Source organism: Coregonus clupeaformis, unplaced genomic scaffold (genome assembly GCF_020615455.1).
Source record: "Coregonus clupeaformis isolate EN_2021a unplaced genomic scaffold, ASM2061545v1 scaf1059, whole genome shotgun sequence".
NCBI lineage: Eukaryota > Metazoa > Chordata > Actinopteri > Salmoniformes > Salmonidae > Coregonus > Coregonus clupeaformis.
In genome coordinates this window covers 53,504-77,081 of record NW_025534513.1, presented here as the reverse complement: position 1 = coordinate 77,081, position 23,578 = coordinate 53,504, and the positions used below count along the sequence as shown (strand labels likewise).

At 45.4% G+C, this 23,578-nt stretch overlaps 1 pseudogene; it reads right to left on the bottom strand.

Moving 5' to 3' along the window:
* LOC121548162 overlaps positions 1-23,349 on the bottom strand; it is a 39,784-nt pseudogene extending 16,435 nt beyond the window's left edge.
* Between the last annotated feature and the right edge of the window lie 229 nt (positions 23,350-23,578).

The window sequence follows — 23,578 nt, the reverse complement described above, 5'->3', positions numbered from 1 at the left end:
TTGGAGTTTCTAGCGTTAGTTTTGTTGTTTTGCACCTTGTTGGCTTGCCGTGTACTTACCTCCGTTTTGTTTCTATCTGCAGTCAATCTCCCGGAACCTTCACCCAACCCCTGCCTGGTTGTCGGCGGCTGCCGAGCCATTCTTGGATCTACCACTGCACCTCCACCAACTCACCTCCGCCGTCCGCTCTGTACCCTGGATTATTCTACATCGTTTTTTGAATCTGTTAAATAAATACTCACCTTCGTTTCAACTCACCTTGTCCTGGTCTGCTTCTGGGTTCTGGCTTTGTAAACCGTGACAGAACGATCCGGCCAGAAATGAACCCAGCGGACCTGGACTCTGTTCGCCATGCCATTAACCATCAGGAGAAGATGTTGGGACAACATAGCACGGCGCTACAGGAGATAGCTTTGTCCGTTCGGAACTTTTCTACCAGTCTGACGAAGATCCAGGCTCAGCTCAGTTTGCCGGTGGAGAATCCACGACCGGTTTCACCCATCTCGCCTGCCGCTTCTGGAGCTGTGCCCTTCCGTGAGCCCAAGGTTCCGACGCCTGATAAATATGAGGGGGAGTTGGGAAGATGCCGTTCTTTCCTTATGCAGTGTGGATTAGTGTTCGATCTACAGCCCCACTCTTATGCCACAGACAAGGCTAGGATAGCCTTTGTCATTGGGTTGCTGCGTGGTCGAGCTCTGGAGTGGGCTTCAGCCGTTTGGGAACAACAGGACACCTGCATGGCCTCATACCAGGAGTTCACGGCCGAGATGAGGAAGCTATTTGACCATCCCGTCCGAGGTATGGACGCAGCTAGGCGCCTGTTTTCGCTTCGCCAAGGAACTCGCAGCGTTGCCGACTTCGTGATCGAGTTCAGGACTTTGGCTGTGGAGAGTGGGTGGAATGAGGAGTCTCTGCAAGCGGCCTTTTACCAGGGTCTGTCGGAGCAGCTCAAGGATGAGTTGATCTCCTATCCGAAGCCCTAGTGACCTGGACAGCTTGGTAGCCTTGTCTATTCGGGTGGATAACCGAGTTCGAGAGAGAAGGAGGGAGAAGCAATGGGGCCCGTCCACTTGTTCCCGGCGGTCATCAAACTGCTCGGCTCGCTAAAGTTGGGAGGACTTTTAGCGAGCCAGTTTCAACCTCTCAATACCTCTGTCAGACCCCGTTTCCCGGCTACCCTCATGAACAGGAATCAGAGTCTAGCGATCAACGCTTTCGTCGATTCAGGTGCCGATGGAAGCTTTATTGATGCCGAAGTGGTGGAACAGCTGGGGCTTTCCAAGGAGCGATTACCGGAAGCCATTGAAGCTACCACTCTGAACGGCAGTAGTCTGGCACGTATCACGATGAGGACTGAACCGGTTAAGATGCTGTTGTCAGGGAATCATTCTGAGGTGATCTCATTCTTCATTCTGCCTTCTTCCCATGTTCGTCTGGTCCTTGGATACCCCTGGCTGAAAGAACACAATCCCACGTTCGATTGGGTGACTGGCAAGGTAACTAGTTGGAGCCTTGAGTGTCATGCTAACTGCCTCAAGACTGCCTGTTCCCATTCTGTTCCCAGTCAGGTGATTGAGGCTAGACCCCCAGATTTGTCCCTGGTTCCCGAGACATATCACGATTTGGGGAAGTGTTCAGTAAGCAGAGGGCTCTGTCACTCCCTCCCCACCGACCATATGACTGTGCCATAAACCTGTTCCCTGGAGCTGTCTATCCCAAGGGACGGTTATACAGCATCTCCCGACCTGAACGTGAGGCTTTGGAGACCTACATCAAGGAGTCCCTAGCGGCTGGTCTCATTCGTCCCTCATCATCACCCCTGGGGGCAGGATTCTTCTTTGTGGGTAAGAAGGATGGCTCTCTTCGACCGTGTATTGATTATCGGGGGTTGAATGATATCACGGTCAAGAACAAGTATCCCCTGCCCTTGATGAGCTCTGCCTTCGACTCCTTACAGGGTGCTACTGTGTTCACCAAGCTAGACCTACGCAATGCGTATCACCTGGTCCGGATCAGAGAGGGGGACGAGTGGTTGACGGGTTTCAATACACCGATGGGTCACTCGAGTATCAGGTGATGCCGTTTGGACTGACCAATGCTCCAGCAGTGTTCCAGAGTATGGTGAATGACGTCCTGAGAGATATGATCGGTCTCTTTGTGTTTGTTTACCTGGATGACATTCTTATCTTCTCGAAGGAACCTTCCAGCCACGTCCAGCATGTCAGGCAGGTTCTGCAGCGATTGTTGGAGAATCGCCTGTTCGTGAAGGCCGAGAAGTGCGAATTTCACGCCCACACTACATCCTTCCTCGGGTACATCATCTCCAGGGGAGAGATCAGGATGGACCAGGAGAAGGTTAGGGCGGTTCTGGAATGGGCCCAGCCCGGTACGAGATTGCAGCTCCAGAGGTTTCTGGGGTTTGCGAATTTCTATCGCAAATTCATCCGGGATTACAGCCGTGTGGCCGCTCCTTTAACTGCCCTGACTTCCAGTACCAGGACCTTCAGTTGGAACCCTGAGGCGGACCGAGCGTTCCTGGATTTGAAGAGGCGATTCACCAACGCACCGATTCTCTCTCAACCTGACACGGCCCGTCAGTTCGTCGTGGAAGTGGATGCGTCTGATGTGGGGGTTGGCGCCATCCTGTCCCAGCGATGCTCCACTGACGGGAAACTCCATCCCTGCGCCTACTACTCTCGTCGTCTTTCGTCTGCGGAGAGGAACTACGATGTGGGTAACCGGGAGCTTCTCGCGGTGAAGCTTGCCTTGGAGGAGCGGCGCCACTGGTTGGAGGGGGCGGAGCAACCGTTTATTGTCTGGACCGACCACAAGAATCTTGCTTACGTGCAATCGGCTAGACGTCTCAACTCCCATCAGGCCAGGTGGGCTTTGTTTTTCGGACGCTTTAATTTTTCCCTGACGTTCCGACCTGGGTCTAAGAACGGCAAGGCGGACGCCTTGTCCCGGATGTTCTCCAAGACGGAGGAGAGTGGGGCCAAGACCGAGATGATTCTTCCCCGGAACTGTGTCGTGGGAGCAGTTATGTGGAGGATTGAGGAGGAGGTTATGGCGGCCCTTCGGACGCAGCCCGGTCCCGGTAACGGTCCACCCGGTCGTTTGTTTGTGCCTGAGTCGGTTCGTTCTGCTGTCCTCCAATGGTCCCACGCCAGCAAGATGGCTTGCCACCCTGGCGTGGCCCGGACGATGGCGTTACTTCACAGACGATTTTGGTGGCCGGCCATGGGAGAAGATACTCGGAGGTTTGTTGCTGCCTGTCCAGTGTGTGCGCAGAATAAGAGTGCCAACCGGCCCAGCTCTGGACTACTTCACCCCCTCCCTATTCCCCGGCGACCATGGTCGCATCTGGCCCTGGACTTTGTCACTGGGTTGCCCTCTTCTGAGGGGAACACGGTCATTCTGACTATCGTGGACAGATTCAGCAAGTTCGCCCACTTTGTGCCCATTTCCAAGCTTCCCTCGGCCTCTGAGACGTCCGAGATCCTGGTTAGGGAGGTTTTCAGGGTCCACGGGTTGCCCAGTGACATAGTTTCCGACCGTGGCCCTCAGTTTACCTCTGCTGTCTGGAAGTCTTTCTGTTTGGCCATTGGAGCTACAGTCAGTCTCACATCTGGTTTTCACCCCCAATCTAATGGTCAGGCGGAGAGAGCCAACCAGAAGATGGAATCCACGCTACGCTGCCTTGTCTCCTCCAACCCCACCTCCTGGGTCTCTCAGTTGCCTTGGGTTGAGTATGCCCACAATACTCTCCCTACATCTGCCACTGGGATGTCTCCCTTCCAGTGCCTGCATGGCTACCAACCTCCCTTGTTTCCTTCTCAGGAGAAGGATCTCTCAGTGCCCTCTGTTCAGGCCCACATTCGTCGTTGCCACCGGACCTGGCATCGGGCCAGAAAGGCCCTCCTTAGAGTTTCTGACCGGTATCAGCTCCAGGCGAATCGTCGCCGGATTCCCGCCCCCACCTATACCATCGGAGATAGGGTCTGGTTGGCCACACGGGATCTTCCTCTGCGGACTGAGTCTAAGAAACTGTCACCGATGTTCATTGGTCCGTTTGTGGTGGAGAAGGTGATCAATCCTGTGGCGGTTCGACTCAAGTTACCTAGAACGCTCAGAGTCCATCCCACCTTTCATGTCTCCTGCCTCAAGCCTGTTCTCCTCAGTCCTCTGTTACCCCCTCCGCCTCCTCCTCCTCCCCCTCGGATGATCAGAGGTGGTCCTGCCTACACGGTGCGCCGCATTATGGATTCCAGACGGCGGGGCCGGGGTTGCCAGTATCTCGTGGACTGGGAGGGGTATGGTCCTGAAGAGAGGAGTTGGATTCCTCGGCGCCAGATCCTGGATGCTGACCTCCTTCGTGACTTCTACCGCCTCCATCCTGGCGCTCCGGGTAGTCCGCCCGGTGGCGTTCGTCGGAGGGGGGGGTACTGTCATGAACCCTGCATCCTGAGTCGGTTCCTGCCTGTGTTGCCATTTTTCTGCTCGGAATCTCCAGTTTCCTGAGGGTTCGGGAACGCTCCCGGCCTGGTTTCCGGGCGACGTTGCTAGGCGGGAGATCTCCCGATTAACCGCACCTGCATCTCATCAGCGGTCTGCACACCTGGTCCTGATCATCACCCTTCTTAAGCCCTGACCTGACATCCATTCCCTGCCGGATCGTTAGCCATGAACAGTATGTTTGTCAGTGTATCAGCCTTGGAGTTTCTAGCGTTAGTTTTGTTGTTTTGCACCTTGTTGGCTTGCCGTGTACTTACCTCCGTTTTGTTTCTATCTGCAGTCAATCTCCCGGAACCTTCACCCAACCCCTGCCTGGTTGTCGGCGGCTGCCGAGCCATTCTTGGATCTACCACTGCACCAACTCACCTCCGCCGTCCGCTCTGTACCCTGGATTATTCTACATCGTTTTTTGAATCTGTTAAATAAATACTCACCTTCGTTTCAACTCACCTTGTCCTGGTCTGCTTCTGGGTTCTGGCTTAGTAAACCGTGACATAAAGACAGAGTCCTATACACCACAACAACAGTAAAGACAGTCCTATACACCACAACAACAGTAAAGACAGTCCTATACACCACAACAACAGTAAAGACAGAGTCCTATACACCACAACAACAGTAAAGCCAGTCCTATACACCACAACAACAGTAAAGACAGAGTCCTATACACCACAACAACAGTAAAGACAGAGTCCTATACACCACAACAACAGTAAAGACAGAGTCATATACACCACAACAACAGTAAAATCAAATCAAAGAAATAGTAATGAGTGCCCAGTAATCTATCATGAGAAAGAAACCATCTTCAACTATGTTAAAGGCATGAAACCATCTTCAGCTATATTAAAGGCATGAAACCATCTTCAGCTATATTAAAGGCATGAAACCATCTTCAGCTATATTAAAGGCATGAAACCATCTTCAGCTATATTAAAGGCATGAAACCATCTTCAGCTATATTAAAGGCATGAAACCATCTTCAGCTATATTAAAGGCATGAAACCATCTTCAGCTATATTAAAGGCATGAAACCATCTGAAGACTGTGAGAGGATGGGGATGAGAAAACAACTCTGGCAGGAGACAAAAGGCCATAAAAGAGAAGGCAGAGGAAAATGAATGCCCATTTACATGCAATGGAGACCGGCCAGCGAAGACAGACGGCTGGAAATTCAATTTGGTTCTGAACACTGATCTTCTCTACATCGTTTCCGCCTGCCTGTTCACTCATACTGCTCAACTATTGTGGTCTTACCCGATGGCTTTGTTGTGCAGTAAAGCATTGATAGAGGTTTGTGCTATAATGGTTTGTCTGATTGAACAAGAGTTCATTTTGAGAAGTTAGGGAGCAATTTATCCACGACGCCACTATCAATTCAGAGGAAGTCTAGTAATGGGCTATTTCCAGCCATTTTGATTTGGATGCTGAGGTACGGAGGCCCAGTGTTGTATTATAGTAAGGGAAAAGTAAGAGGGGAGTTTAGGAAGGAACACAGAACAGTAATCACCCACACTGACAGGTTGAGGACGTACTCACATGGTAAACGCACGTGTCTCTCTGTGTGTGTGTGTGTGTCTGAGGAGCAGAGTTGATTAGACAGTGTCATGGATCTTTTGACGCTGTGTGTCTTGACAGTTCTGGTTCAGTAAGGGCTTGCTCAGACAGCACCAACACTATGGTATATTAAGGGCTTGCTCAGACAGCACCTACACTATGGTATATTAAGGGCTTGCTCAGACAGCACCAACACTATGATATATTAAGGGCTTGCTCAGACAGCACCAACACTACGGTATATTAAGGGCTTGCTCCGACAGCACCAACACTGCGGTATATTAAGGGCTTGCTCAGACAGCACCAACACTGCGGTATATTAAGGGCTTTCTCAGACAGCACCAACACTATGGTATATAAAGGGCTTGCTCAGACAGCACCAACACTGCGGTATATAAAGGGCTTGCTCAGACAGCACCAACACTGCGGTATATTAAGGGCTTGCTCAGACAGCACCAACACTGCGGTATATTAAGGGCTTTCTCAGACAGCACCAACACTGTGGTATATTAAGGTCTTGCTCAGACAGCACCAACACTGCGGTATATTAAGGGCTTTCTCAGACAGCACCAACACTGCGGTATATTAAGGGCTTGCTCAGACAGCACCAACACTGTGGTATATTAAGGGCTTGCTCAGACAGCACCAACACTGCGGTATATTAAGGGCTTTCTCAGACAGCACCAACACTGCGGTATATTAAGGGCTTGCTCAGACAGCACCAACACTATGGTATATTAAGGGCTTTCTCAGACAGCACCAACACTGCGGTATATTAAGGGCTTTCTCAGACAGCACCAACACTACGGTATATTAAGGGCTTGCTCAGACAGCACCAACACTGTGGTATATTAAGGGCTTGCTCAGACAGCACCAACACTGCGGTATATTAAGGGCTTTCTCAGACAGCACCAACACTATGGTATATAAAGGGCTTGCTCAGACAGCACCAACACTATGGTATATTAAGGGCTTTCTCAGACAGCACCAACACTATGGTATATTAAGGGCTTTCTCAGACAGCACCAATACTACGGTATATTAAGGGATTGCTCAGACATCACTTACACTACAGTATCTTCCTACTTTCTAGCCCTCTGACAACAGCAGAGTGAACCAATCTCAATCCTACGCATGTTATTCAATAGAATGAACAGAGCCAATCTTATGAACCAAGCTGCACTGATGTTGAATTAAAATGTAGAATGCATTTTAAACACTTCACAAATGAACATCAACATTTTTTTTTTCACCTTTATTTAACCAGGTAAACCAGTTGAGAACAAGTTCTCATTTACAACTGCGACCTGGCCAAGATAAAGCAAAGCAGTGCGATAAAAACAACAACACAGAGTTACATATGGGGTAAAACAAAACAAAGTCAAAAATACAACAGAAATACATATATATACAGTGTGTGCAAATTTAGCAAGCTATGGAGGTAAGGCAATAAAATAGGCTATAGTGCAAAATAATTACAATTATTATTAACACTGGAATGATAGATGTGCAAGAGATGATGTGCAAATAGAGATACTGGGGTACAAATGAGCAAAATAAATAACAATATAGGGATGAGGTAGTTGGGCGGGCTAATTTCAGATGGGCTGTGTACAGGTGCAGTGGATACGTGGGCTGTGTACAGGGCTGTGTACAGGTGCAATGCATTGGATACGAAGTAATACAATGAATAAAACAAGCTTTCTCTACGTTTGTTAAGTAATAAGACAATGGCAGTGTTGAAGATTGTAGAGAATGGAAAAAAATCAACTCCACACCCAACCACAGTGAAGAAGGTATTTTAAAGGCCCAGTGCAGTCAAAAACGTGATTTTCCTGTGTTTTATATATATTTCCCACACTATGAGGTCAGAATAATACTGTGAAAATTATGATAATGCCCAGAGCTGTTTTCAGAAGAGCTGTTTGAAAATACATTTCAGCCTGTTTCGGTGGGATGGAGTTAATTTACCGCCTGGTGATGTAAATTAGTTAACAGACTAATAAGAAAGTTCCAAACTTCTCTGCCAATAACAGCTAGTTTTCAGTTGTCCCCTCCCTACTCAGACCACTCCCAGATAGTCCTAGCTTGAGAAATATTTGCTAAGAAGCCATTTCTGTTTATTTTTGACCATTTTAATTGAAAACAACCACAGTAAGGTACTTCATTGTTACCCAGAAATGATTTGATGTTGAGATAAAAACGGCTGCATTGGACCTTTAACACTGTGTTTTCACACCCACAGAATGTAGAATGTGGCAATTCTATATGAGAAGATTCTACCACCTTCTGTTCTCTTTGATATCTTCTGGGACTGTGTCTGTGTCCTGAATGGTACCCTATTCCCTACATGTGATGTAGGCTTAGTCAAAAGTAGTGCATGTGGACTACATAGGTAATAGGGTGCTGTTTGGGACTAAGCCATGATGAGACCTGCACCCTGAGTGACTGAAGGGAAGTTACAGGAGGATTGTCGGGTCTCTTGGGTATGGGTGGGAGAAAAAAACGATGTACAAATTAGAAAAGTAAAAAAATACGTTGATTTGATCTGCAGTGAAGTGGGGCTAAAACTGGAGTGGTTTTGTGTTGGTTGGAATGAAATAACTTCTTCTTCTTCTTCTTACTATTATTACTCTGCACCAATTTCAGGCTCCCAGAAGTGTAGAAATAGACAGATAATAACAGTGCAACATTGAAGTAGTCTATTTTGTGATAACACAAAGACATGTATTTCCAAGCAATATTTCTCAAGTGACAGGAATGGTGCTAAATCTGCTTTGTATGGATATCAAATGTCCGAACAATATTACATTGGGGTTTATATTAAAACAAGGTTAACTGGGTTCATTTCACTTACAGTATAAGTACTGTATAAAAATCCCCCTCAACCAAAATGAATTGCATTCCTTTCTCACGCTGGGTTTAAATGTTGAGAATGGGTCATTGTCATAACCTCAAGGACACATCTATAAAGCTGCAATCAGCAGTTGAAACAATAACAAAGCGCCCTCCCGCCCCGTTTCGCTAAAAAGCTGAGGGATGGGCCTGGAGAAATGTAACCACTCTAATTCATATACAGAGCTATGGATGCAAGGTCTGACCATCCATTATATCAAAATAGTAGTTTAAACCATGTCGTGAGGCTACACAGTGTTTGTTTACAAGCGTTGGAGTAAAACAAACATATATTTTGGTTTCCGATGAAGTACGACAGTTAAACTAAGCTCATTGGGCATTTATAAGATATATTCCTAAAGAATCAATGGGTTCATATAATTAATTTATCCAACAATTATACGCCCAAAAATGGATGTAGCTACTGCAGATTGCCCCTTTAAAAGAACAGACGGTCAATTGAACATAACGTAGAGCTTTCAGAATCATCTGATATCAAAGATGAAATTGGATTATGTTTCGGGACGTTGGGCGAAACAATACATACAGTGCTTTGAAAGCTTAAACATCCTTCCTACCACAATATTGATCCAATGACTGACTGGGCCTTTGGCTTGTGTAGTGGAGGTCAGATAGTCCTAGCAAGACTAGCCTCACGTTGTGGCGTCATCTTCCCCGAAACTTGAAATGACCTCAAGGTAACTAAAAAGGAGTAGAGTGAATCCAAAAATCCTTCCTTACCCCAGGACACTTCAACGGGTCAATGTATTTTGTTCAAGCTGGGCTGAAGCGCGTTTGGGTACACTTTCTTTCCAGGAGTAGAGTGAAGTTAATGGTTAAGGCTATGATTGGGGGAGGGGAAGCTGGTCCTAGATCTGTACCTAGGGGAAACTTTACCCCGGAGCCAACGGAAAAGGTCAAAATCATAGAAGGTGAGCTTTTATGGCTCAGTGGAACTGACTTGGGAATACAGAGTTATTGTTGGAGGTATTGAATATGGATATCCAGGGATGATACTTGAGCTAGACTTACCTGGAGGCAAGTAGGAGCAGGACCCAGAGGAGTTGACCAACACATTGGTATGGAAGGTAGCATCAAACCTCTCATCAGCACTATGGCAGAACATGGCTGTGTTCAGTTAGTGGGCATTAGTGCAGTCGTTCCCAAACCCGCTCCTTGGGGATGCCCAGCCATCCCAAATATGAGTTACATTCCAACACTACAGTAGCACAGCTGATTCAACTAATGATTGCCTTGCTGATTGACTAGTTGAATTAGGTGTGCTGATTGGCTGACTGGTTGAATTAGGTGTGCTGATTGGTTGACTAGTTGAATTAGGTGTGCTGATTGGTTGACTTGTTTAATTAGGTGTGCTGATTGGTTGACTAGTTTAATTAGGTGTGCTGATTGGTTTACTAGTGGAATTAGGTGTGCTTGCACTGGAGCGGTTGGCAGGCCCTTAAAAGAGGGTTGGGAACCACTACATTAATGTGTGCAGACAGGCCCTTACAAGAGGGTTGGGAACCACTACATTAATGTGTGCAGACAGGCCCTTACAAGAGGGTTGGGAACCAATGCATTAATGTGCAGACAGCAACACGACAGTCTTTTATTGGTGTGGTAGTATGACCTTGAGCTGTGAAAAACATAATCATGAATCATACGGCTATAAAACACTAGAGCAACACAGACTATTTACCATAATGTATCTCCACATCCATTCATGCTGCTCACAAAGGATTACATGGCAAAGAAACTGTGCTGTATCAATTGTAACACAGTAGTGTGTGTTAAAAAGCTAAAAAGATATGCTTGCCTTCGAAAATGAGTATTTCTCTGTCTCATTATTTGCTGGGTTACCGTGTGATAAAAGACCTGAAGTGTGGTTATTTTGTTGCAGCATAACAGCAGCCACAATTCCCTAGAGATGACCTAGTCAGAGCTCTGTCTCTCGCAACACACGATGCACTCCTCCAAATTAACTCCCAAGGGTTTCAATAGGAATGGAGGAAGGTGAGAGAAAGTTAAAAGAGTTGCCGTTCCACGGGAGGCAAAACGCCACTGTAGTGGAATGTAATTGACCAGGGTGAAACTAAGGCTTTGTTCAATAGAACAGTGACAAATAGGGATGAAAAAGTTGTTTTCTGCATTAGGAGAAACAGGCAGGGTGTTCTGCATTAGGAGAAACAGGCAGGGTGTTCTGCATTAGGAGAAACAGGCAGGGTGTTCTGCATTAGGAGAAACAGGCAGGGTGTTCTGCATTAGGAGAAACAGGCAGGGTGTTCTGCTGTTACAATTTTATTTTCACGTATTTACATTTTAATCATTGTGATTGTCCTTGAAGAAAGCCTATGAGGGTTAATGGTATAGAATAGCATATGGAAAACTGCATTTTGGGTGAAATACTATTTTGCTTTATTCTGACTTTTATTGCCTGAAGAATAGCCTCGCTGGCCAGCCTTACATAAAATGCACATGATAATGTAAGCTGACCAGATCAGGCTGGCTCCTAAATAAGGTATTATAATCTGTGTATTGGACATTTCCAATGTTAGGATAAGAGTTTATTTCCTCAATTCAACACTATGTCATGATATGGCAATATGATATCACATGTGTCCAAAAGCATTTCATGTCCAAGATGTATGAGCTCAACACCTGTCTTACAAACTGTATTAGTCCTGTTCCCGCCTCATTGTAATACATTATAGGCCATACTAATGCTAAGCTCTTGTAACAGACATACAGTACATATAAATGGAGTTGGCCAGCTATCTAGAGCAAGAATTGGTTACGGGGTCCAAGATTACTGGCATAGTACTAACCTGTTATACAACAGGATGTCTGGCTTCCAGATTTGGCTATCAGGGAATCTCACATTGGTCACCCCAGGGTATTCAGACTGATTCCACTGCAGGTAATAATCATTCCAGTACTGGGGAGAGAAACATCATACACTCATCATATTCTCACCCCTCCTCCACACACGGTTCCAGACAAGCTAAATCGATTAGTGGGAGGTTCTGTGGCCTTGCATCGCTTGGTGAACCTAATCACGGGTTGATAAACAAAGTATCCATCTATGCAGATTAATCTGAACAGGGAAATGGTCAAAGTTTTGTGGTAACCGGGGAAATCAGGCATTGCATAGCAACAATTGAGAAGCTGTTAAAAAGGAACATCTTTAAAGGGGATAAGGAATGTAGGAGTGTTAACTTGAACTGTTTGTCATGACTAACTGTTTGTATAACTGTTTGTTATGTCTAAAGGCACAGGCGGCCAGTGCAACCTTAATTGGGGAGGACGGGCTCATAGTAATGGCTGGAATGGAATCAATGGAATGGTATCGAACACATCAAACACAAGTTTTCCACGTGTTTGATACCATTCCATTTACTCCATTCCAGCCATTATTATGAGCCGTCCTCCCCTCAGCAGCCTCCTGTGGTATAAGAGTATTGCTGACAGAACCCTGTCTTTATTAAACACACAGAGCAGATCAGATTAGAATCTGTCCCAGTCTATAATAAACACAGTGAGCAGATCAGATTAGAATCTGTCCCAGTCTATAATAAACACAGTGAGCAGATCAGATTAGAATCTGTCCCAGTCTATAATAAACACAGTGAGCAGATCAGATTAGAATCTGTCCCAGTCTATAATAAACACAGTGAGCAGATCAGATTAGAATCTGTCCCAGTCTATAATAAACACAGTGAGCAGATCAGATTAGAATCTGTCCCAGTCTATAATAAACACAGTGAGCAGATCAGATTAGAATCTGTCCCAGTCTATAATAAACAAGTGTATCAAGGTGTTTACATTTTATGGGATTAAGGCTGTTCCAATCTTTTCTAAGATCTACATTTACTGCCAAAATAAAGGAAACACTTGAATAAATGAGGGATACAAAGTATATTGAAACAGGTGCTTCCACACAGTTGTGGTTCCTGAGTTAATTAAGCAATTAACATCCCATCATGCTTAGGATCATGTATAAAAATGCCCAGTTGCCCATAACTATGGCTACCATGGCTAGAAGAAGAGATCTCAGTGACTTTGAAAGAGGGGTCTCAAAGGAGCATAGGGTGTTTAAAGGGTGTGTGTCTCAGTCACCAGATCTCAACCCAACTGAACACTTATGGGAGATTCTGGAGCGGCGCCTGAGACAGCGTTTTCCACCACCATCAACAAAACGCTGAATTATGGAATTTCTTGTGGAAGAATGATGTCACATCCCTCCATTAGAGTTCCAGACACTTTGCCAAGGTGCATTGAAGCTGTTCTGGCGGCTCGTGGTGGCCCAACGCCCTATTAAGACACTTTATGTTGGTGTTTCCTTTATTTTGGCAGTTCCCTGTATATATTCCAACTCTAATCTAAATGCAGATGACTAAACAAGCCATGGACATAGTGACCGTCATCACTGAGTTGGAGGATTGGAAATGATTGGTCTGAAAAGGTCATGAATCTTACAATAGCCTACACATCCTGTATCGTACTTTGAGTTGTGAGAGGAGGTGCATGGACTGTTTATAATGTCAACAACACTAGATTGTAGCCTTGTGTAGCAAGGTGAAGTTTCCATACGTCAGGTTTGATATGCCATGACACATCACACCAAACGTAGCCCCAGTAGGGAGCATGACTAAGCATACCCAGTCAAATAACTACATGTTCATGTGTATTGTCAGTTTTCATTCTTTATATGGGAGGTTGGCAGTCATAAGTGCTGTAATCGATAAGTTTTGGCAGACATAACAGATGGAGGGTACACCACCTTATGAGTGTACTGTAAGTGGAACAATATCCACACAGTCTCAATTACTTTCTTTAGCAAGCTGCCCCGCGTGCTCAAACAGATTACATCCAAGTCTAGAGATGGATGTTGGTTTGTATATATTTCATCCTCTTAATGTGGCATTGTCTTCCCCACCAGGGGATTGAGCCAAAGACGATGGATAGTAATCAGAGGGATAGTATAGTAGCCTATTTCTGGAGTAAGGTTACATCCGTCTATAAGGTCTATGGATTGGTCTATGAATTGGCACTATGAAGGACTGACTCTCTGGAGGTTGCCCAGACAACACAACATTCATACAGTTTGCTGATGAGGCGAGAGCGGGAGAGAGCTTAGTGTCATAAAACATAAACACAATCTTCCCTCAGTTTTGTGGGACTGAGTGGCTTAGTTATTGTTCCTGAGTTTACCAATTTGCAAGATTGATGAAGGTGTAGTATAGTATGGTGTAGTATAGTGTAGTGTAGTATAGTGTAGTGTAGCGTAGTATAGTATAGTATATAGTCTAAATTAAACCTGTTAAAACAGGCAAATGGAAAAATGTCTTACCAGCTGCAACCATATGTTGGTTGTTAAAACCTGGTTCTTCTCATCCTGTTGCATTGAGAGATAGATGAACATGTCAGTTTGTAACATCATTGAATAAAGACATAGCAGGTAATACAATAACTCAGTGTTTCTCAATCCATTCCTGAAGAACCCCCGAGGGGGTGAACATTTTTGTTCCAGCCCAGCGCTAACACATCTGATAAAACAAATAAACTAATCACCAAGCCCATGATTTGAGTTGAATCAGGTTTGTTAGGTGTTGGACTAGCGCTAAAACGTTAACCTGCGTACCACAGTAACTCACCACGTCCATGATCTGCATCAAACTAAAGCTGAAGTTGACGGTGAGGGAGTGGGTGTCATTGAACACTGGCCTTTCTAGTGGGTTGTAGTCGGCCATAAGATCCCTGTACAGCCTCCGCTGGGGCTCCCCTTGGAGGGACACTGCCAGGGGAAAACCACAACAGAGGTACACATTTCAGCCTCTGTTTTAAAATGTGCTTGGTATTCTCTGAAGATCGATAGACTGTACGTAGATGTGTGTGTAGTCCCTGTTGTACAGTCGAAAATAACGTGTCTTGTTAACCACAGTGTGGTAAAAAATGGTCATGCTTTTTTACTAATGCCTTTCACTTTCACTACCTCTGTCACATACATGACCCAAAGCAAAATGAGATAATGCTGTAGACATGAGCAGCAGATGGACCATACACCTTTTAGCTTCCTCTCCAATATACTGAGAGAATGAGAGAGAGAATGAGAATGAGAGAGAGAGAATGAGAGAGAGAGAGAGAGAGAGAGAGAGAGAGAGAGAGAGAGAGAGAGAGAGAGAGAGAGAGAGAGAGAGAGAGTGTGAGTAAAAAAAAAACCTTTATTTGGTCTGGGAACCCACAAGACAAACACTCAAACAAACAAAAACATGGTTAAACATAAATTAGAAACACAACACCAAATCTTCCTCCACAGTAACTAAACACAACAACCCCATTAACAGCCCAATGTTATTAACCATTTTGTAGCAGACAAACTCAACCCTCTGTCTCGCTGCCAACATCCCCTCCAGCATTCCCACCACATCCACAGACCCCTGTCCCCGAATACTGTTATTTTGTGTCTTCCAAATTGCTAATTTAGCTGCCCCTGACACAAAGTTACAGTGAGGGAAAAAAGTATTTGATCCCCTGCTGATTTTGTACGTTTGCCCACTGACAAAGACATGATCAGTCTATAATTTTAATGGTAGGTTTATTTGAACAGTGAGAGACAGAATAACAACAAAAAAATCCAGAAAAACAAATGTCAAAAATTTTATAAATTGATTTGCATTTTAATGAGGGAAATAAGTATTTGACCCCTCTGCAAAACATGACTCTTCTTGAGCCACTCCTTTGTTGCCTTGGCCGTGTGTTTTGGGTCATTGTCATGCTGGAATACCTATCCACGACCCATTTTCAATGCCCTGGCTGAGGGAAGGAGGTTCTCACCCAAGATTTGACGGTACATGGCCCCGTCCATCGTCCCTTTGATGCGGTGAAGTTGTCCTGTCCCCTTAGCAGAAAAACACCCCCAAAGCATAATGTTTCCACCTCCATGTTTGACGGTGGGGATGGTGTTCTTGGGGTCATAGGCAGCATTCCTCCTCCTCCAAACACGGCCAGTTGAGTTGATGCCAAAGAGCTCCATTTTGGTCTCATCTGACCACAACACTTTCACCCAGTTGTCCTCTGAATCATTCAGATGTTCATTGGCAAACTTCAGGTGGGCCTGTATATGTGCTTTCTAGAGCAGGGGGACCTTGCGGGCGCTGCAGGATTTCAGTCCTTCACGGCGTAGTGTGTTACCAATGGTTTTCTTGGTGACTATGGTCCCAGCTGCCTTGAGATGATTGACAAGATCCTCCCGTGTAGTTCTGGGCTGATTCCTCACCGTTCTCATGATCATTGCAACTCCACGAGGTGAGATCTTGCATGAAGCCCCAGGCCGAGGGAGATTGACAGTGCTTTTGTGTTTCTTCCATTTGCGAATAATCGCACCAACTGTTGTCACCTTCTCACCAAGCTGCTTGGCGATGGTCTTGTAGCCCATTCCAGCCTTGTGTAGGTCTACAATCTTGTCCCTGACATCCTTGGAGAGCTCTTTGGTCTTGGCCATGGTCGAGAGTTTGGAATCTGATTGATTGATTGCTTCTGTGGACAGGTGTCTTTTATACAGGTAACAAGCTGAGATTAAGAGTACTTCCTTTGAGTGTGCTCCTAATCTCAGCTCGTTACCTGTATAAAAGACACCTGGGAGCCAGAAATCTTTCTGATTGCGAGGGGGTCAAATACTTATTTCCTTCATTAAAATGCAAATCAATTTATAACATTTTTGACATTTGTTTTTCTGGATGTTTTTGTTGTTATTCTATCTCTCACTGTTCAAATAAACCTACCATTAAAATTACAGACTGATCATTTCTTTGTCAGTGGGCAAACGTACAAAATCAGCAGGGGATCAAATACTTTTTTCCCCTCACTGTAAGCAAGAGAACTACACCCCTTCGACTAAACCTGTACTTTGGCCCAAATATAAACATTTGGGAAGAGAAAACCTCTCCCAGAGCTGAGAACCAACTAGTGATCAGGTCAATCATCCCGACCAACCTGGGACACTGTAAGAACAGATGTGACAGAGTTTCAGACTCAGCACAGAATGGACACCCCTCCCTAACAGTAGGATCCAGGTGTACCAGATGCATATTGGTGGCTATGGCTACATGCATTATCCTCCATTGGAGGTCAGCTGTCCTCTTATCAATAGGCAGTTTATATAAAGACTGCCAACAGCCTTTTGGGGAGGCAGCTGGACCAAACACACCCGCCCACCTCGTTGATTTTACCCCTTCCAGGGAAGAAGCATGGGGCACTTTTACACATATTATGTACATGGCCTTCTTTCCCACCTCCTTGAACTCCCCCAGCTCCGGGGTATCGAAGTAAAGCAGCATCCCCACGTCCTCCTCTAATGCCTCCGCCGCAGCACTAACATTCAGCGCAGGGAACACATAATCCAGACCCTCCGTCCACCGATCAGAATTGGAAGTATCAGTCACATACTGCCGATGAAGTACTGGCAAGGAATTCTTTCTCTCAGCTCCTCCAACGATCTGCTCCAGCTCCGCATCAGATGACCCAGCTTGGTACACCCCACACCTAACAGGCATGAACATAGGCTGGCTGAACCCATAGCACAGGACTGGATGAAAGTGTTATAAAAAATAGGCTCTTCAAAAAAGCCACATCCCTTACAGGACATGTCGAAAACTCTCCTAGCCTGCATAACAGACTCATAGAATGGAGTCAGGCCAGACAAACCACCCCATCTAGCTTTAAGAGGAAAAGGTGCCCAAACAGCCCGCTCTCCTCATCAATGTGTAGGCTGTATCGACCCAGCTAGAGCCATTACTGTACAACGGTCTCTGGGCTGCTTGAAGCCGGAAAGCCATAACCCTAGAGGAAATGTCCTCCAGGCCTTGCCCACCCTGGTGCAGTGGCAGGTACAGGGCTGAAGCTTTAATCCAATGTTGTCCAGACCAGAAGAAATTGACAAAGTTCCTCTGAAGCTCTTGTATCATTAGTCTGTGCCACAGGGTAGAGGCGGCTAGGTTATTGGCTACCAGCACCCTTCCCCTATAAGACAGCATATAACTGTCATGAAATTAGGCATCCCTGCCTAATACCCCTTTGGACGGGGATGGGGCAGCTCAAACCACCCCCCACCTTCACCATACATGAGGCACCAGCATACAGTAATAATAATAATAATAATAATAATAATAATAATAATAATAATAATAAGCCATTTAGCAGACGCTTTAATCCAAAGCGACTTACAGTCATGTGTGCATACATTTTTACGTATGGGTAGTCCCGGGGATCCAACCCATTACCATGGCTACAGAGGACCACCAGTAAACTCATCCAAGACAAAAAAAACATCCCCACACCCAAAGGCGTTCATTGTTTTGAACAAGTACTGGTGGTCCACACGGTCAAAAGCCTTCTCTTGATCCAAAGAAAGCAAACCCACATTCACATCAGACAATTTACAAATGTCTAAAACATCTCTTATTAGAAACAAGTTATCAACAATGGAGCTGTCAGGTACACAGTAAGACTGGTCCTTGTGGACCAACAGCCCCAGATATTCTTTCAACCTGTTTGTGAGACACTTAGATATAATTTTTATATTCTGCACATAGCAATGCAACAGGTTGCCAGTTTTTTAAAAGAGCATAATTTTTGGCAACAATGAAAGCACAGCGCGTTGACAGGATACAGGACGAGAACCCTCATAAGAAAACGTTTTGAAACTACCTAAAATTGTCCAATGAGAAAACAGACAAAGAGAAAAAAGCACCCTTTGAGGCATGATAGTCATCATTGTTTTAATTCTCTTAACCTGACCACGTTTCCCACTTCCTTTTGCTGCCGTGACAGCAGTAACACATTTCCTCCAGCGGAAACGCTTCTTCACACTCAACTGGTCTAATCCCACCGGCTTCTGTAACACCACAGCTGACCTCACAAACTCATCAACATTTAAAAAATCTGCCAATTTAACAGATTTCCCAAAAGTCTGGTCCATCAACAGTGATATCAGAAATGTCCATATCCTTCTCCTGATCCTCTTCAACTGAGGCCACAGACCCCTGACTCCCCTCTCAACACTACCCACTTTCACCTCATCACTCGTACCGGGCATCTCCTCCACTGCCTGGGAGACTAGCCCCACCTGAACCCCCTCCTGTACCCCATTACTCATAATGGACATCTCCTTCACTACCTGGGAGACAAGCTCCACCTGAACCCCCTCCTGTATTCCATCACTCGTACTGGGCATCTCCTTACCAGTCTGGGGAAATGGCTCCCGAGATCCGTCCTTACCTCCTACAACAATATTCTGCTGCACATCCGACGCTATGTTCCCCTCTGGTCCAAGCTGCAACTCAGTACCCTCAACACAAACAACTTGTTCCTCAGCAACAGGTGCTTGTGCCTGCTTTACCACTGTCAGCCCACCTCTCCCTACATCAGTGGGCCCAGGCGTTACGAGGACCACCTGCGTCCCTCCCTCCGATAACGATAAACGATAACTCCAAAGTCTGCTCCAGTGAGTCCAAAAACATAAACACCTGTCGCCGAAATGACATAACCTGTTTCAGAGCCTGGTGTTTGCAACCTAACGGGACAATTTTAATTGAACTTGCAAACTTTCCAAACCGCAATAACTTGCGCTCCAATAGTTAATTGGGAATAAACGGCGGTCCATTCGAAATCGTTACCCTTGTCGACGGAGAGAAAAGCGGCGTAACTTGAATAAACATACCTTTAAGAAGTACGCCATGCTCAACCATCCAATCGACAAGACGCTCTTCTTTAAGAAAAACCACCACCGCTTTATTCATCCGCGACGCATAAGCAACATTTTCATAGCCTACCTTCTCTCCTACGGCGACCAGAAACTCATCCACAGTGACAGTAGCCTCAGTAACACACCTGAAGCCGTGCCGAAGTGACAGGGACGGCGTCCCAATGTGGGTCGCCATCCCCACCAAAACCAGGGCAATTCCAACAATAAATACAATATACCTAATTCTATTACAAATTTTTTTTTAAACCTTCATCATGCATAAAAAAAGGAAAACCACCAAGAAAAAGAAACAAAAAAGAAAACACAGGCCATCTAACTCCTCCAGATACCACTCGCTCATACAATTCCCAGCATGCACCAAACACTCCCAGCATGCACCAAACACTCCCAGCATGCAGAGAGAGATAATGAGAGAGAGAGAATGAGAGAGACTATAAACCACCAGGTGGACAGCTGGTCCAGCTCATTTGGATGCTTGCTTATTGATCCAAGAGGCTCATCAAACGATCTCCAGCTAGATTCAGCTAGAAGCACACCGACACCCTATAACTCTCAGTACTTCAGTACTCTCTGACGTGTCTTACTAAGCCATTCTACAGTACCAGTCATTGGAATTGCATGTCCGTGGTTGTGTTCAGTACAGAGAAAACGTTTTGAAACTACCTAAAATTGTCCAATGAGATCACAGATTTTTGTTTTCCGTTGCAAAAGTATTTAGTCACGTGTGCTGCACTGAACAGGACCCAGGTGTTTTCTCCCAGCTATGCATGGACCATAACAACACAGTGTATTCAGTCCATTCAGAGTCCTCCCTCTTTAATTCTCTGAAAAGGTCTCACTCTGTTTGAAGGCGCTTTAGACACCTACTTCCTTTCTAATAGCCAAAGCCCAACCACCCAGAGACATCTCTGGAAAAGCACTTTACTCCATTGATTTGGTTGCTAGGAGAGCTCAAGGGTTCACTGTCTATTTTGAAATGTTTTCTAAGTTCTGTAAAAAAACATCTATGTCCCTCATCAGTTACCCAGGTCGCATATAGAGGCTCTCAGAACTGGAAGATCAGATAAAAGCTTGTTCTTTGTCTCCGGTCTGATTCCCCCCCGGATCTCGGACCCTCTTCATAATCTAATTTCAGTGTTACCATCAGTGGGATAACATCACTGTGTTATTGTGTAAAGATGTATCAGTCATTCATCAGGGTACATTAGTAATATTACTGACGCGGCAATACAAAGTAGCTTTCTGATGCTTTTGCCAATACCAAGGGAGGCTGGGGAGGATAGAGACAAAGCATCTCCTGGACTTCTTGATTAAATCTAGGAGACCCACTAATGTCAGTTAGATGGATAAAGCAGAGAGCTTGCCAAGACTATCCCTCTCTCCATCTCTCTCTCTCTCTCTACCCCTCTCACCCTCTCTCCCTCTCTATATTTCACTCTTTATCTCTCTACTTCTCCATCTCTCTCCAGCCAGGTCACCTGTGATACAAGTCAGTATTCGACGTCCATTCATGTCTGAGGACGTTGGGAGATGATGTGGAAACCAGCCACTAGGGGCAACAGTGAGCGTTGGTTCCTTCAAGTAGGTTTCTGTTTAGCTAGGGCGTTGTGGACAGGATGGCAGAAGGGCGTAAGCATCTGCCTTTGATTCTAAAGGTTGAATCCAGCGATAGAAAGTTATTTTTGTTTTAAGCCTATCCCAAACCTTAACCCTTACCTTAACTATTCAAGTTAAAACCTTACGATTTCAGAGTTAATGACTAAACTTAACCTTAAACACTTTGAAATCTGACGTTTGCAATAACTTCTAAATTTGACATTTGAGAATCATGGATGAACGTCTAATTCTGACGTGAGACTGTGAGAGCTAGTTGCTCTCTCTGCCCCTCTCACGTTCTCTCTCTCCTTCTCCCTCTCCATCTCTACCTCTCTCTTAATATCTTGATCTCTCTCTCCCTCCGAGAATTCAATTAGGTATTGCAAATAGACTGGAGACTCCAGAGTGGAGGTCTTAATAAATGCAGTGCCTCAGCAGACATTTTTTCTTTTTTATTACTCTTTCTTTACCAATTTACTTTCTTCTATTTTTGCTGCAGAACCTGTTGAGAGGTGAACCTGACAGGAGGTGAACCTGATGAGAGGTGAACCTGACGAGAGGTGAACCTGACTAGAGGTGAACCTGATGAGAGGTGAACCTGACGAGAGGTGAACCTGATGAGAGGTGAACCTGTTGAGAGGTGAACCTGATGAGAGGTGAACCTGTTGAGAGGTGAACCTGATAAGAGGTGAACCTGACGAGAGGTGAACCTGATGAGAGGTGAACCTGTTGAGAGGTGAACCTGATGAGAGGTGAACCTGACGAGAGGTGAACCTGATGAGAGGTGAACCTGTTGAGAGGTGAACCTGACGAGAGCTGAACCTGTTGAGGGGTGAACCTGATGAGAGGTGAACCTGACGAGAGCTGAACCTGTTGAGGGGTGAACCTGATGAGAGGTGAACCTGTTGAGAGGTGAACCTGATGAGAGGTGAACCTGACGAGAGGTGAACCTGATGAGAGGTGAACCTGTTGAGAGATGAACCTGACGAGAGCTGAACCTGATGAGAGGTGAACCTGATGAGAGGTGAACCTGACGAGAGCTGAACCTGCAAGTAAGCATTTCATTGCACTGTGTACTCCATGTATACAGTGCATTCGGAAAGTATTCTGAATATTTACATATATATAAACAAACTTGAACATGACCAAGGAAAGACAGAGAGTAGATATGCTGTCAACGTAAGCACAGGCAGGAAGGGGAGTGGGTAATACTGTCACTCAGGATGTAATGGCATGACAAAGGTTGTTTCTCATCATTTTCTCAACATATAATTGTTGCTTCACTTATTTCTCAGTGGCTTGAATATGCAGATCATGTCCGCACATTATTATATGGAGTGCATGCTTCATCAAAGCTTCAGAGCTCTAATGGGGAATAACTAACTAGGCTTACTGGTCTTAACTACATGTATATGCATGGCACAGAAGTCATTTTTCATTCTCATTGTGCCTGCCAAAGCCATCTGCATAGTGATGTTGGAGATGCAAATACAACATATATTTATAAGCTGTCATATGATTTATTAATTTAAAACTTTTTATGTCAGATTTTGAGTAGCAGCCTGAATCAAGCCTGTTGAACCAGTCCTGCGAATCAACATGTGAATAGACAGTAGTAATGCATGGCTAGATTAGGATCAGACAGTGGTTGCTAGGATACATGCATTGAAAACATGGACTGATACAGTATGTTCAGCACAGCAACTGTGAAAATGTATTCACTGATGTTGACCAACAACTTTATTTGAAAGCAGCACTGAATAAAACATCTAATGAACCACTAAAACATCTAATGAACATTTAGAACAACACATAATAATGACCTACGCTTATGCTCTCAGGTGCACATGAAATTAAAAGGCATGCATTACTTCTCACCCTTCAATAGGCAGGCAGTGACTGCAATGTAGAGGAGAGTTTTCCATGGACCCATCATTGCGTTGAATAGAAGTGTCTGGCATAGACCCGCAGAAATATCAAACATCAATGATCATCCTCCATAGCCTTCCTCACTGAAGTGTGAAGGCTGGAAGAGATGTGAGCGGAGGGGGAGGGAGTAGTGGGACTGGGGACTTAGATAGCACCGCCGCCGCCGCCCCTCCTACTAAATATGTTTGACAAGAGAGGGGTCTGGTCTCTCAGTATGATTTGCAGCTACACGGCGCTGCAGTGACAGACTTGCTGTTGCCTTTCGCAAAAGTGCAATAAAGTAAACCGTTGTCACTATACCGGACACAATGTGCCACTTGACTA